This window comes from Perca flavescens, chromosome 5 (genome assembly GCF_004354835.1).
Source record: "Perca flavescens isolate YP-PL-M2 chromosome 5, PFLA_1.0, whole genome shotgun sequence".
NCBI classification, from domain to species: domain Eukaryota; kingdom Metazoa; phylum Chordata; class Actinopteri; order Perciformes; family Percidae; genus Perca; species Perca flavescens.
The window spans coordinates 37094390-37109133 of record NC_041335.1 but is presented as its reverse complement, the minus strand read 5'-3'; positions in this window follow the sequence as shown (position 1 = coordinate 37109133).

Here is a 14744-nt window from a genome sequence, read left to right as displayed (position 1 = left end):
ACACGCACGCGCACATGTGCACACACACAATCTGGAGCTCTCTGCAGGACCCTGTCTGTGTTATTCAGGTGTGTGTGTGTGTGTGTGTGTGTGTGTGTGTGTGTACCCGCCGCCTGCTGTGTAGGATTGCAAGGCCCATTGTGAATGTGATGCTCAGAGAGGTGCAGCATTAACAAACAGCAGCAGAGACTGGTTTTGTGAGAGACTGTCATGTCACCTGGCAGGGCCTGTTTAGGGAGGGAGAATGGGGAGGTGGAGGGAGAATGTGAAACATCTGGGGAATAAATGCTGATCACACTGCTGACTGTGAGATTGGAGCTGGAGATTCTCTGTTAGGTTTAGTCACTGAATCAGTCAAATATTGTGCGAATTCCTCGCGGCCCTTTATGCAATCGTGTACACAATTGTTTGCGTGCCAATATCTTGACTGGATATTTTGAAGCACTTAATCTCAGCAAGCATTACATTTGGAGCCAATTATTTACAGCAATTACACCTATCACCTTTCTTTTGTTCACAGAGAACATATTGTACAAAGGGACATGTCCACATGTCAAAAATTTCACAGGTTCGACTAGTGTTAGACAATAGAGTTGACGCAACGGACTTACTTACATTTACGTGATGTATCAAAAGGTATTTTTGGACCTTTATCAGGGGTGTGTTGGGTGATGGTTTATGAATCAAAAATGCTTCTCTATTGTGAAAGCTGAGCTCTGTGCTTTGTAATTGTGGATGCCAAGGTTCTGTATTTCCATGGAGAGTATATGCCAGGAAAGTCCTGTGGCGACACACTACCTGCCCATCTGGTTTGGATGACCTCTTTTAAGGCAGAACAAGGGCTTGTGCTCACAGGTTTCTGATGAGCACAGACAGTTGTTGAACACGAGCTTATAGTTATGTAACCGAAACTCTGCTGACTAGTTTTGCCTCCTTGTAGACGAAACGGCATGAACTAGAGAATGCAATTTCTGAAGAAATTGCGGTGTGAATGCTGTATGTTGAAAGGCTTCTCCTACTATGACAAGTCAACATGTCTGCTGTGAAAAAGGCCCATAGATCTGAATGCAATGATTAGTTAAGATCCAAACTAGCAGATTAATTAAGCTCGTTCAATCAGCAGAGACTTCATCTAAGAGTGAAATATGTTTAATTAACAACTGCAACTGACGAATATTTTCATTGTCGATTAATCCGTCGATTACTTTCGGGATGAATGGATTAGTTGTTTCTAAAATGTCAGAAAATGGTGAAAAATGTGGATCAGTGTTTCCCAAAAAGCGCAAGATGACCTCCTTAAATGTCTCGTTTAGTCCACAACTCAAAGATATTCACTTTACTGTCACAGAGGAGAGAAGACACTAGAACATATTCACATTTCACAAGCTGACATCAGAGACTTTTTTCCCCTTCTTTCCAGTAAAAAATGACTCCCCGATTAATCGATAATCAAAATAGTTGCAGATTAATTTAATAGGGTGACAACTTATTGATTCATCATTTCAGCTCTTATTTTCATATTGGGTATATTAGGTTTATAGAGTTAGAGAGTTAGAGTCTTTGGCGATTAGACTTTATCATAATGTAAAATGTATAAGGGGTATAGAGGCTATGGATAGTCTCACATTGCCAGACCTTCCTCCACAGCGCTGCACAGGAAGGTCTGGCAAGTGCACACAGCATTCTGGGATGAGAGAAAAACGCGCTCTGGTTTATTGGTATTTCTTTAAACCAATCACAACCGTCTTGGGCGGCGCTAAGCTCCGGACGGAGCCACGAAGCCGCTGGAAAATAGTCTCGGGAAGGAACTTGTTTTTGGTGGAACATGTGTACGTTAAAAGTAGTTTTAGTCGTGCAACAGAAAACTCAGATTGGACAGATAGTCTAGCTAGCTGTCTGGATTTACCCTGCAGAGATCTGAGGAGCAGTTAACCATAGTCCTCACAAATCCACCGGAGGTTAGAACGGCAACACAGAGAAACAGGGAGGTAACGGACATCCGGCCAGAGATCTTGGCAAAATCTGGTAGGTTTAACTGAAAGAGCCCATAGTCAGCAGATGACAATGCAGCTCATTAGGTTGGGAGAGAGAGAGAGAGAGAGAGAGAGAGAGAGAGAGAGAGAGAGAAATGAGAAACAGAGAAGTCTACCTAGTCTGGATCAACGGAATAACTGCCTGACGTTGTGTCCCTTGCCTTCTGCTCTCTATGTGTTGCCATTCTCCAGCCAGCAAGCTACATGCTGGAAATGGCGAGTTTTGAAGATTTCGATTATGCAACTAGTCAGACCTGCTTGGTTCTTTCAGGGAATGATTGTAAAGATTTACAAAGAATATGTTTAGGGTATTTCCTCTCTAACTGGCAGGTTTTGGGACCGATTGGTGGGATTGCTGTGGACGAAGTACACACAGAGATACACTTGTAAGAGCCAATGAGGTTTAACCATGTATCAGCTCATTTAAATAGCTCACGTTACTGGATTGTGTCAACAGTTAACTTTATTTAATATTGTATGTGGCGTTTTCTTCTGCAGGGTGCAAATGTTCCACCAGAACAAGTTCCTTCCTGACACTTGGTTGGTTTAAATAAGTACAAACTATCCCAGAATGCATCTGTGGGGTAGGCAGACCTTACTCCACAGCGCTGCAGAGATAGTGCTGGTAGAATGAACTTACGCTAAGCTTCATAAGTGCAAAAGTTTCCCCGTTTTCCCAGAAGATGCCTACTGCTTAGCCACGGCCGTGTGGCCCGCCACATTGACAAAGGGGCCTTGCGATATTGGCTCCGGTCAAGATGTATGGAGCTGGACCTTTTTCCTTCAATGGGCTCCTCTGCGCGGCAGCCATATTGGGAGGGAGAGGACTGTGTGGTCGCCTGAGAACTTGTGTGTTTCCCAGCCAACGCGCATCTAAAGAATAACAATTTCGCTAGCCATGAAGACCATCCATGGAGCCGTGGGGGCCGTGGCCAGAAAGCTCGGCCAAACACTCTCCTCTCATGCAGCTTTCTATGTACTCCTATAAATACATCTCCTATTTGTATAGAGGCGATATGCATCTTTGGGAAAATACCACAATGTTGACATAAGAGCACCCTCTACACCCCCTGCTCCTCTTTTACTGCCCCCTCCCCTCTCCAAACTCTTTCTACCCCTCGCTGAACCTTTCACTGCCTGAGAGAGAGAAAGAGAAAGAGAAGAGAGAGAGAAGGAAAGAGAAATGAAGGGAGACTGGGAGTAAAAGAAGTGTCTCTTAGAGGGCTCCACGGTCTTTAAGCCACTATGGTATCCACCAGAGCCCTCACATACACTCGGCCTCTAAAGGGCTTTTGTCCTGTAAAGAGGGGGTTTGGCTAAATTGGGGGTGCTTGTGGATTGGCGGGTGGGATTGGGCTTGGTGTAGTATATTTGGCTCCCACGTCTCCATCACAGGAATGGAGAACTTTTTTTTTCTTTTTTTTTTTAAGTGAGGGAATCGAGAGGTGGGGTGTGGAGGGGCAAAATTGGGCTGTTTTTCTTTTTTTTTTTTTTTTTTGGGGGGGGGGTGGGGTGAGAGAGGTTTGGAAATCTTCCAAATAGTGCCTTTTTGCTTTCAAAGAAGGCTCCACTTGTGTAAATGTGCTCTTTGTCCCTTGGCCTATTGTTTGAATAGCATTGTGGACTTTTTTTGTGGGAAGCTCATGGGGGCCTGGGGGGGGAAGAGGGACCAAAGGGGGCTCTGCCTGAATGACTCGGACCCAGGACGATAAAGGCCGTGAAGGTACAATTGAGAAATGGTCATACACATAAACATGCGTCTAAACAAAAACGCAGACATATGAATATCGATTTAAAGTGTAGACATGGAATGATGTGTTGTGATGACAGAGAGGGTGTCTGGTCACCATGATACCACTTTATTGTGTGTATCAGTAATTGTCATTCTGCCAGGTTTTTGTTGATTTTTTAGATGTTATTGATGCCGTGCTTCGTACGCTGGAAAATGTGGGAAAATGCGGAAGCTGGAAATCGGATGAAAATGTCAGACACTGGTGACTAATGTCGGTCTTCTATGTCTATATGTCTATGTTGGTCTTTCAAAATAAAGTTGAAAGTTGACGTTTGCACAAATGTGAAAGTGTTCAAAAGCACTGGGCCCTAATTCCTGTCACCAATCTAAAGCGAGCGAAGTAAACGTTAACAGAGACCAAAACAGAACTGGATCCCATTGTAGTCCCTTCTTTGCTGATAGACATAATAAGAAAACAGTCTGCCTCCCTCCCCCCTATAAAGGGACTTCTTGATAGAGCAGAGAGTCTGAGAGCCTGGGCTCCCTCACCGCAGCCAATTCATGACTTCCATCTGTCCTCTCAAAAGATGCCGGCAGGTGGAAGAGAAGCACAAAGCATTTAAATTATGGGGCCATTTATTCTGCCTTTACAGAGTCCACGGGTCAGTCGAGTAAAATGTTTACCCACGTTGTAAAAAATGTAGAGTTCAAGTATATTAAATACACGGACTCCTGGGAGTTTAATGGATCGGGGATATGCTGCAGCAGAGTGGAATAACATGCTTTTATTTATTTGTGTTGTAATAAATTCCATATATATACTTTTACACAACTTTAAAACACATCAATTAAATAACACGGTTTGTTATATGATTCAGTATTGCTGCAACAGGTGCATGTAGTTACCCAGAGCAGAAGCAGGATAATCCAGTGAGGATAAAGTAAGACCTTGTAAATCCCTCCCTTCCATGTCAGGACGGTCTACACCTCTCCAGTTTCTGTTACTCTGATGGTCTCGGGTAAATCCCCGTCCCAGCAGGATGGCCAAACCGCAAACGTTCCCTACACTTCCCACAGTTGGTTAGATAGTCGTGGCTCTTCTATTTCTGAGCTCTCCTTTGCTGTCATCAACAGATATCCCGTGACCTCTCCTTTCCTCCAAACCCACCCCCACCCCCCATCCCAGAGTAGCACTCAGGCTTTCTGCTGAAAGGTGATTGAGCGTGGCACCCTGCTCCGGCCCTGTCCTGCTTTGTCTGGGGACGTGTGCCTGTGTCAGGAACCACAATTAGTGGGGCGCGTCCCCTACCATTAATCACAGAACAGTCCTGGATCTCAAGCGCAGGCTGGGAGCACCGCCACAGTCGCGCTCGCTGACAATTTGCTCAGCATCAGCATCCGCATGTTTGGCGGCCATGTCAAATTTAACACAACCATATCATAGCTCTTTCCCACTGGCCAAAAAACAAAAAAAACAACCACTTACACCCACTAACATCTGGCTTTTGTCTGCAGTGGGAAATGTTACAATCACTCCCGGGACAAATGACTCTGCAGTATTAGGCACAGGTATTTATTGGCTCCAGCGTCCATCGGCAGTCATGGAAACAGGACACCCGGGTGGATGAGCTAGTTATCGGCCCTTTTCCGGCGCAATGACGCAACTCCTGTCATCTTGGCCACAAATTCAACCCGTCTCCGCCCAAGGAGGGCTCAAACATTAAATTTGTCGCCGCCGAGTTGAAAAGAAAGACTGAATTTCTGAATATCTTTGAGCCACTCCCCTCTGGCAGGAGGCCGAGGTCCATCAGGACCAAAACCTCACGCCACAACAACAGTTTTTTCCCCTCCGCCACTAGACTCATCAACAAGGTCCGGGCCCCACCCTGACTCTGCACCTCTGGCTCCACATGCCACTGCACTTACTCTGCTGTACTGCTCTTTTTATTTTTATTTTTAATACATACTGTGTATATATATTTATACTTATATTGTTTATATTCTAATACTTGATTTTCTTAACCTTCTTATATTAAGAGAATGTGTGACATGCACCTACAACACCTAAACAAATTCCTTGTATGTGGAAAAAATGTACTTGGCAATAAAGCTTTTTCTGGTTCTGATTTCTGATTCTGATTCTGAATGAGTAACAGATATAAAGAGGTAAAATCGGAACATTTTCACAGGCCAGTATAGGAAAGCTGAAGCAGGAAAGGTTAAAGGAACACGGCTACTTATTGGGACTTTGTCTTATTCCCCTTGTCCTCCAGAGTTGGATAAGTCCATACATACCCTTCTCATCTCCGTGCGTGTTGTAACTCTGTCCGACGGCTCCACCAGTAGCTTAGCCTAGCACAGATCCTGCAGGTAACCAGCTCCATCTAGCCTAGCTAAGCACAGATCCTGCAGGTAACCAGCTCCATCTAGCCTAGCTTAGCACAGATCCTGCAGGTAACCGGCTCCATCTAGCCTAGCTTAGGACAGATCCTGGAGGTAACCGGCTCCATCTAGCCTAGCTTAGCACAGATCCTGGTGGTAACCGGCTCCATCTAGCCTAGCTTAGCACAGATCCTGGAGGTAACCGGCTCCATCTAGCCTAGCTTAGCACAGATCCTGGTGGTAACCGACTCCATCTAGCCTACCGCTCCCAATAAGTGACAAAATAACGCCAACATTTTCCTATTTACATGTTGTGATTTGTAGAGTCACAGCGTGTACTGCTACTTGGGCAGAGTGATTTGCTCGCAGCACCTGAGAAGCCCCGAGCAGAGAGTAGCAATGCTTGGCCTTTCTGAAAATATAGTTCCCAGTATGTATACGGTTAGAGCAGTAGGCTAGTATAACTGGTTACCTCCAGGATCTGTGCTAAGCTAGGCTAGCGGTGGATGCGTCAGACAGAGTTAGGACACGCACGGAGATGAAAAGGGTCTGTATGGACTTATCTAACTCTGGGGAACACGGGGAATAAGACAAAGTCCCAATAAGTCGCCGTGTTCCTTTAATACCTGTTGTCTGGAAAGATAAGCACATTTTTTCCCCCTTTTACCCATCTTGTCGGTGATTGGCTGAAACGTGGTGTCGTATTTTGGTGCACAGCCTGTGCCCCTAGTGTTTGTTTGACGTTTACGACCCCTGCGTTGTCTCCCGAGACCGGGCTTTTTCACGGTGTGTTCAGGGGGCAGGCAGCTAGCGGACCAAAGAGAGATGCCTACCATTTGAGACAAAAATGAAATCGCGCTGAAACCACGCAGGAACTCATAGTGCACCTTTAAGTCGACCAAACTGTAAGTGAGAAGGCTATGCGAGACGTGCAATAATACAGTCAAAGATGCTTGACTTTTTCGATGAAATAAAAGCATGTGATTAAACAAAAAATGTGTGGCCCTTGATGTGATTCTCATTTTCCAGCGAGGCCCTTAATGAAATTGAGTTTGACCCCCCCTGCTTTACAGTCGAGACGTAGGAAACAACGCATGCATTTTGCAGAATGTGCCCCAGACAGAGGGCAAACACGGGCCTGACCTCGTGAGAGAAAAGCACACCCGGCCTCAATTCCCTTTTCACCCAGAGTGTTCAGATCAATACTGTGGCAGGACGTTAAATATTTGTCATCGGACGATCACACATTGATGAAACAAATCAATGGATGATAGGAGGGAAGGAGGGAGGGCGATGTGCTTCCTTGCCTAGCTGCTAAGGGATGGGGAGGGAAAAGAGAAGGAAAGATGGAGGGAGGCGGAGATTTGTAACTCCCAGGGGATGAGATTTTTCTCTTGGGGACTATCTGTTTTTGTTTTTTTGTAGATAGGGGGACAACCATGAGGGGAAGGATGAGAGGAGGAGAGCATGTGGGGGTGTGGGTGGGTGTGGGTGTGCATGAAGAGATCTCTCTGTGAAAATGAAGGGAACCGCTGTCAAAATTCTTCTTTACATACATACATACATACATACATACATGAACGCAGCAACACGTAACACACAGATAATGCTCACAAACATGAACGTACGTGCTAAAGCACACACAAAAAACACACACTCTATATCTCAGTCTCGCACACACACTTACATACTCTGTATGCTCCCCTTTCTCTCCCTGTCTTTATTTAACGCATAATGAATTTTGAGCCCGGTCTCTTTCGATCTCCCTCGCTCTCTGTTTCCTCTGCTTTATATAAAAACAGAGGAATGAAAAGCAGCCAGATGGTAGCTCAGGCCTAATATAAAATCAATACACTACCTCCTAGAGAACTGAAAGGGGGGAAAAACACTCAAAAACACCACGAATGCCAAAACAGAGTTCTTTGGTCTCTCCTGTTTTTCTTCACCCTCTCTCTATCTTCTCCTCTTTCTCTCTCTCTCTCTCTCTCTCTCTCTCTCTCTCTCTCTTTTCCTCTGAAGCAAATATGTGTACACACGCACACACACACACACACACACACACACACACACACACACACACACACACACACACACACACTGAAGCCTCAGAGTGCTTCAACCACGCTCTCCAGCTTTGAGTAGACCCGGACCTCCAAACTTCCCCACCTACTGCCTCACAATACAAGAGGAGCTGCTCCTGTGTGTGTGTGTGTGTGTGTGTGTGTGTGTGTGTGTGTGTGTGTGTGTGTGTGTGTCACTGCAAGCACACAAGAATGAATGAATGAATCAGGACATCTCATTGGGCGGCAAATTGAGAGAATGGAGGAGGACATGGCAGAGATAGCCTTTGAAGAAGGAGAGGACTGAGACTGAGGGCCATTGAGAAGTCATTAGGGTAATGATAATTGGCGCGGTGAATAAGCAAAGAGAGAAAAAGGGGGAGGAGAGTATGTGCATGTGTGTGTGTGTGTGTATGGGGGGGGGGTTAACAGATGCAAAGAGGTGATACTTTACAAGTTAATTTGATTGACAGCCACATGTCGGATGGTGATGTGTGTGTGTGTGTGTGTGTGTGTGTGTGTGTGTGTGTGTGTGTGTGTGTGTGTGTGTGTGTGGGTGAAACTTAGATGCACCCGTGAAGTTTTGGATGCTTGTTTTCATGTGAAATAGAGAAAGATTGTGCGCAATTGAATGTGTGTGTGTGAGTGTGCGTGCGTGCATGTGTGTGTGTGTGTGTGTGTGTGTGAAAATGCATGGGTGCATGCTTGCGTGTGTGTGTGTGTGTGTGTGTGTGTGTGTGTGTAGCAGTAAAGCCTGTCCCCTGGTGACTGGGCCTGCTTGCTGGGTGACAGATAGCCGAGGGAGAGAGGGGACACCAGGCTGTTTAGCTGATAATTAAGGGGGTTTTATCTTAATTTGAGCTGTTACTCTCTATCCTCTGGTGTGATTTATGAGTTGCTGGCCCAGCCCTGCTCCCCTGCTCTGCCCCTTAGCATTGGGTAACCAGACAAAGGAAACCTCTTCCCTCTGTAGACATATACTGTAACAGTACGTGTGCATTGTCGCAAACTCTGAAGCATTGACACACCAAGTGATAATTACACAAGGCCCAAGGAATACAGCTGCACTCTCTAAGGAGTACAAAAGCTCACAACAGGGCCGGCCCGTTGCATCGGCAGTATAGGCAAATGCTAGGGCCGGCCGGCCGGCAGTCTAAATGAGTAAAGAAAAGATAAAGATAATGGTGGCCGGGTTAGCTCAGGCGCACATTTATAGAGGTTTATTCCTTGACGCAGCGGCCGCGGGTTCGACTCCGACCTGTGGCCCTTTGCTGCATGTCATTCCCCCCCTCTCTCTCTCCCCTTTCATGTCTTCATCTGTCCTATGGAAATAAAGGCCTAAAACGCCCGGAAAAATGATCTTAAAAAAAAAAGATAAAGATAATAAGCCCAAAAAATGACAGAAACGTCGTTAAAAAAAAGGCGAAAAATGGCAGAAGCGTCAAAAAGGTGGGAAAAAAACTAAAAATGTTGACAAAAATATTGGAAATAAACGTCAACATGGGGAAGTTTTTTTTTTTTTTTTTTAATGCAACAAAAAACGTTGAATAAGCCACAAAAACTGCGGAAATCTTGCCTACATGTAGGGTGGCAAATTGGTCAGGGCCGACTCTGGCTCACAATATGACCAATCTGAATCATTTTGTGTCGCAGCAGCTCTCTCTCTTCATCGGCCTGTGTTCTTCCTCAGCCCGGCGCTGCCGCTAATGAATCATATGAGAAATAGGACCTGAAGTTTTAACCTCTCGCCAACCGGCCAGCCGGCCCGAGAGAGAGAGGAACACAGAGAGGCCTAGGATTGAGTTCCTGCGAGGTGGAGTGACCGCAGGCAAGAGTTAACTCGATCTTCAGCTGGGTGGGGTACAGGGTGAAGAGAAGGGGGGGGGTAGTAGTACAGGCAAACAATGCAAGCCACTGTTCTCAACCTATCAACCCCCCGGGGTCACAGAGGAGAAGACATGCTAGTGCAACCTCATCTGCTCCAGTCACCTCTCACATAAAGGCCGGGGATTTCTCCAGCGCCCCGGCTCGGATGTTGTTTTTACCCAGATTGTGGGTAGGTCTTTTGGCCAGGCGTGTTTCAGGCTGCACGCTAATAATCCCAAAGGTATTTGGCTGGAGGGAGGGACCTTCACACCTCTGTCGAATTGGCGGAGGGCAAGAAGTGCGTGGGGCATTCTTGCGGCTGTTTAAGCGAAGACGTCATTCTCTTTGTCTTTTGTCTAAAATTTTTCCTGTTGGTCCACATTCAGGAGATGTTTCTATCAGGCATTAACACACTCACAGTCGTTCTATAGGACATTGCGACTATGCTGTCTCCACAAAAAATAAAGAGAAGAGGAAGGTTGCCTTCACACCTGAGCTGTTTGGTCTGATTTAACTCAACCGATATGCCTTGGATACGCCCATTTGTTTGGAATGGTGTGAAAGTTTATTCGAACACTGGTCCAAACAAAAGTTTCCACCGTGGGACATATGCTTCCAATGTATGGCGCTTGACAAATTGCAGCGTGAACGCAAACCGAACCGAATGAAAAATGCCACAATGTTGCAACTTCACCCCCGAATCGCAACAGGTCTGCCGGTGTGAAAGCGTCCTAAATCATCTAACAAGAGGAATTCACGGATGTGCTGCTCTCCGTAGACCACAACTTCAACAAAAGGGCAAGAAATGACAAAAGCCCACTTCAGTCAGAGGACATGTATGTGCACGTATGTGTGTGAGATTCTGTGTGATGAGATGCACAATGGGGATAGAAGGATTCTTCCATTGACCCTTGTGAGTCAGAAACCTGTTTGTGTTTCCATGAGATCCCTCCTCTTTTGCTCTTATCTCTTTCCTGGCGGGGGAGGGAGGGCTGCAGGGGAAGTGGTGGTTTCAGCCAAAGGCCTGGAGTCTCCTCAGGCCATGAAACCTCATATGTCCCCACCTCCTCCTCCATCCATCTAGGCTCTTAACTTTCACCCCTGACCCTGTCACACCCTCCTCTGGGCTCCAGCAACAACAAAAGGAGGAGATTAGGGAAATGGACAGGCTGGAGGGGATTACTGCAGCCCCTTTTCATCTCGGGCCCCGCGCTCACAGTTGACACAGTCTGTTAGCACTACTTCAACTTAATCTGTGAGTGCAGTTTACTTTTTAGTTTGTGTACTCATGTTAGCCGTGGTTTGTACATGGACTTAATTGTAGCAAAATCCACAGAAGTACCAGGACCCGTCGTTCTGTTTGCTTCTGCTGTCCACTTATCAGGGGTGTCAGACTCAATCACATTAAGGGCCAGACATTCATTGTGTATTTACATGCTTATTTCATCGGAAAAAGTCAAATACATTTGATTGTTTTACTGCATGTTGCTGTTTTTTGACATTTTTGTAGCCGTTCGTCAACATTTTTGTCGCTTTTTTTCACTGTGGTTGCTTTTTTCTACTTTTTTGTAGCTTTTAAAAAAAATTGTCACTTGTTCTGACATTTTTGTCGCTTTTTATCTATGTTTTTGCTGCATTTTTTTTTACATTAAGCCCTACAAATGTCAGCACAGGAGTTCCTTAGTCATGATAGAATTTAGCAAATTGGGCAAAACAAAGGTTACCTTTTTTTAAAAGCAGGCTACCACACAGTCGACTAACTGCAACCTGTTTCACAGCCTGAATATGAAAACTCTTGGGTTCTTGGGGGAATTTGTCAAAGTCTGCTTTAAATGTCACGTAACTGTGGTCTGCAAACAGCTTCCTGTCCTTTTGGGTTTGGCGCACGACTAGGCGGGCCAAAATTGATTGTGAACCTATCTTAATCTGCCAGGGGCTTGGTTGGGCCTGCGGGCCTTGAGTTTGACACACGTGACTTAGATTAATAAACACGCACAGCCACGTGCAGCACACATGTGATGAAGTAGCTCAGCTGAAGGAAATGTTGACATGTATTTAAGATCAGAGGCTGTCTCTGATGAGCAGTGTGCAAACCCAGACAGGAAGTGGAGAGAGCCCCAACAGGAAGTCAATAGATTGTGTGACACATTGGCAAAAGAGAGGTGCCTCGGCCCAGCAAATAAAGTTGTGACTTAGTGTACAGTTTCACAGCCGCGTTTAAAGAACGTCGTACGTGTTGCTGCAGTGACACACAGGTGATGACTGGTTGTGTTATTGGACACTTGATCTCAGTGTTGTACGGCCTGGGTATGTATGAAATATTCACTTGTAAATATTTCACAAATTCTATATGGATCTTCATGGTTTGCTGTTGTTTTTTTGTCTCATTGCTTAATGTTGCTTTGCATGTTTGCATGCATCAAGAAAATGGCTTTAATCAGTGATGCTCGGCTGTGTTTTGTTTCTTGCTAGCTGGCACGGCTACATGTTCTGAATGTGGATACTGATTATGTGTTGTTGTGCTGCATGTCTTGCTGCTTCCTGGTGCATGGTTTCAAAACGCGTCGCCAAAGGACTATAGTTGAAAATTAGCTGGTGGGCTAACACTGGCACATTTACAGAAATATTTATTAATGCGCATTGTCCTAAATGAAATCAAACAACATTGGTAGTGTGTAGGTACGTCTGTTGAATGATTTTAAAAGTCTATCTCCTCTCTTGCTGCACAGCGTCCAATTTATGCACACCTGAGTCTCGTAATTAACGTTACGCTCTTCTACATCACTAAGATTGCGATATTAAGTCGCGCTTTGAGACGATCTCAGTGCATCGTTGTTTTTAGAGTCTCCATTTGTGTCCGTCCAGACTACAAACCAAAACAGGGGGCAGCAGTGTTTCCAAATGTCTCTGTTTTAGGGGGAAGCGAAAACATACAGGCCCGTAGCCAGCCTAGTGGAAGGGGGGGTCCCCTACACCAGTGGTTCCCAACCTTTTTTCCTTGGCGCCCCCCCTACTCATGTCTAAGAAAAGCTGAGCCCCCCCGAAACCAAAGTTGAGGTAACTCTCCAGATAGAGCCTTACTTTCTTTTTTGATACAGAGGAGTCATCAGCACGGTTAAGATTCTCTTCCATGTTTCATTTATAAAATAGTGATGCCGTGGCGGCAGGAAAAACGAGAATACAACAAAATACTTTTGTATACATTATATATTGTAGTGTATTATCACAATTTGTTTAACATGTGCAAATATATATATATTTTTTTTCCTCAACCTCAAACCAAATAAAGACTTGCGCCCCCACTGTGATCTTTGCCGCCCCCCCTGGGGGTGCCCGGACCCCAGGTTGGGAACCACTGCCCTACACGATGTGAGTCGCGCATTTGCAGAACGGCCGCCATCTTTGATGGCTAGCTACAGCAACACCACTTGCACGAAGGGCGAAAACTAAATTCTTTCACCCAGGAAATGCGTGTTTGTTCCTCTGGAGTTTTTAAATCCAATCCATGATATATTTTTTCTAAACTTAACTTGTCGTTTCGGTGCCTAACATTAACCGAATGACGCTGACTTTTTCTGGTCTAAAGTCACGTGCCACAGCCTCTGAAATGACCGTTGTCTGGCGCTGCCTTTAATGTTACCGGGCTCACAGTCACCTATTGGTGGCCGAACACAAATACCTACTGTCGCTTATACGATGGAGCTCTGTAACCAGCGTCGCGGAGTTCTGTAGTGGCTTAAAACAACTACCAACTGCCCATAAAAAATAATAGAAAAATAATATATATATATATATATATATATATATAGGTGGTCATTAGAACCACTCAAACCCCCCCCCATGTCTACGGGCCTGACGTAGCAAAAGACATTCGTTTTTAAACCAAAACGTAGCAGTGTAGAGTTTCTTTTTTCCTTTCCTCTTGAGGTGCTCCTGAATTGCCATCGGTTCTCAGCGCCTGGCAGCAAGTCAAAACGACATGCTCGACCCCTCGAGGAGCACGTCTGCCAACCGTTAAGCCGTTTAGCTCCTAATACCAACAACAAACACTCTTTCTGTGCCGGCCCTCGGCGTAAAGCACAGCGAGCAGCCTGTGAGAGAGGTCAGACAACTCTATAATCGGACTCTACCCATCTGCCCTCCGCTCTCCCACACTGAGCAGCAGGTTGGGCTCCTCGGCAGGGGACTAAGTGGGACACGGGGACACAGATGCCCATTGACACTGCAGCATTCACGGAGCTTAAGCCCCAGCATAGCCGCCCAGTGATCTCACAATGAGCAAATCATTTAAGGATAGTATTTGTGTGTGTGTGTGTGTGTGTGTGTGTGTGTGTGTGTGTGTGTGTGTGTGTGTGTGTGTGTGTGTGTGTGTGTGTGTGCGTCAATACTGTATGTGTGTAGCTTCTATGAGTGGGAGTGATGTGCGCATTTGTGAGAGCCAGCATTATTTTACCTTTTTTCTTTTTTTCTTTAGATATTCACTCACATTCAACTCTCATTTTCCGATTTCCGTTTGCCTATTTGTCGTACATCAAGACATTCCTTTTTGCAGCAGATGTAGATGTAGGTCCACTGCTGTAGAATTTATTGAATGGGACACTTAAAACATGCCTTAAGGTCACAGCTGAAGATATTTCTCATTTCATCTTAAACCTCATGTTGAGATACTTG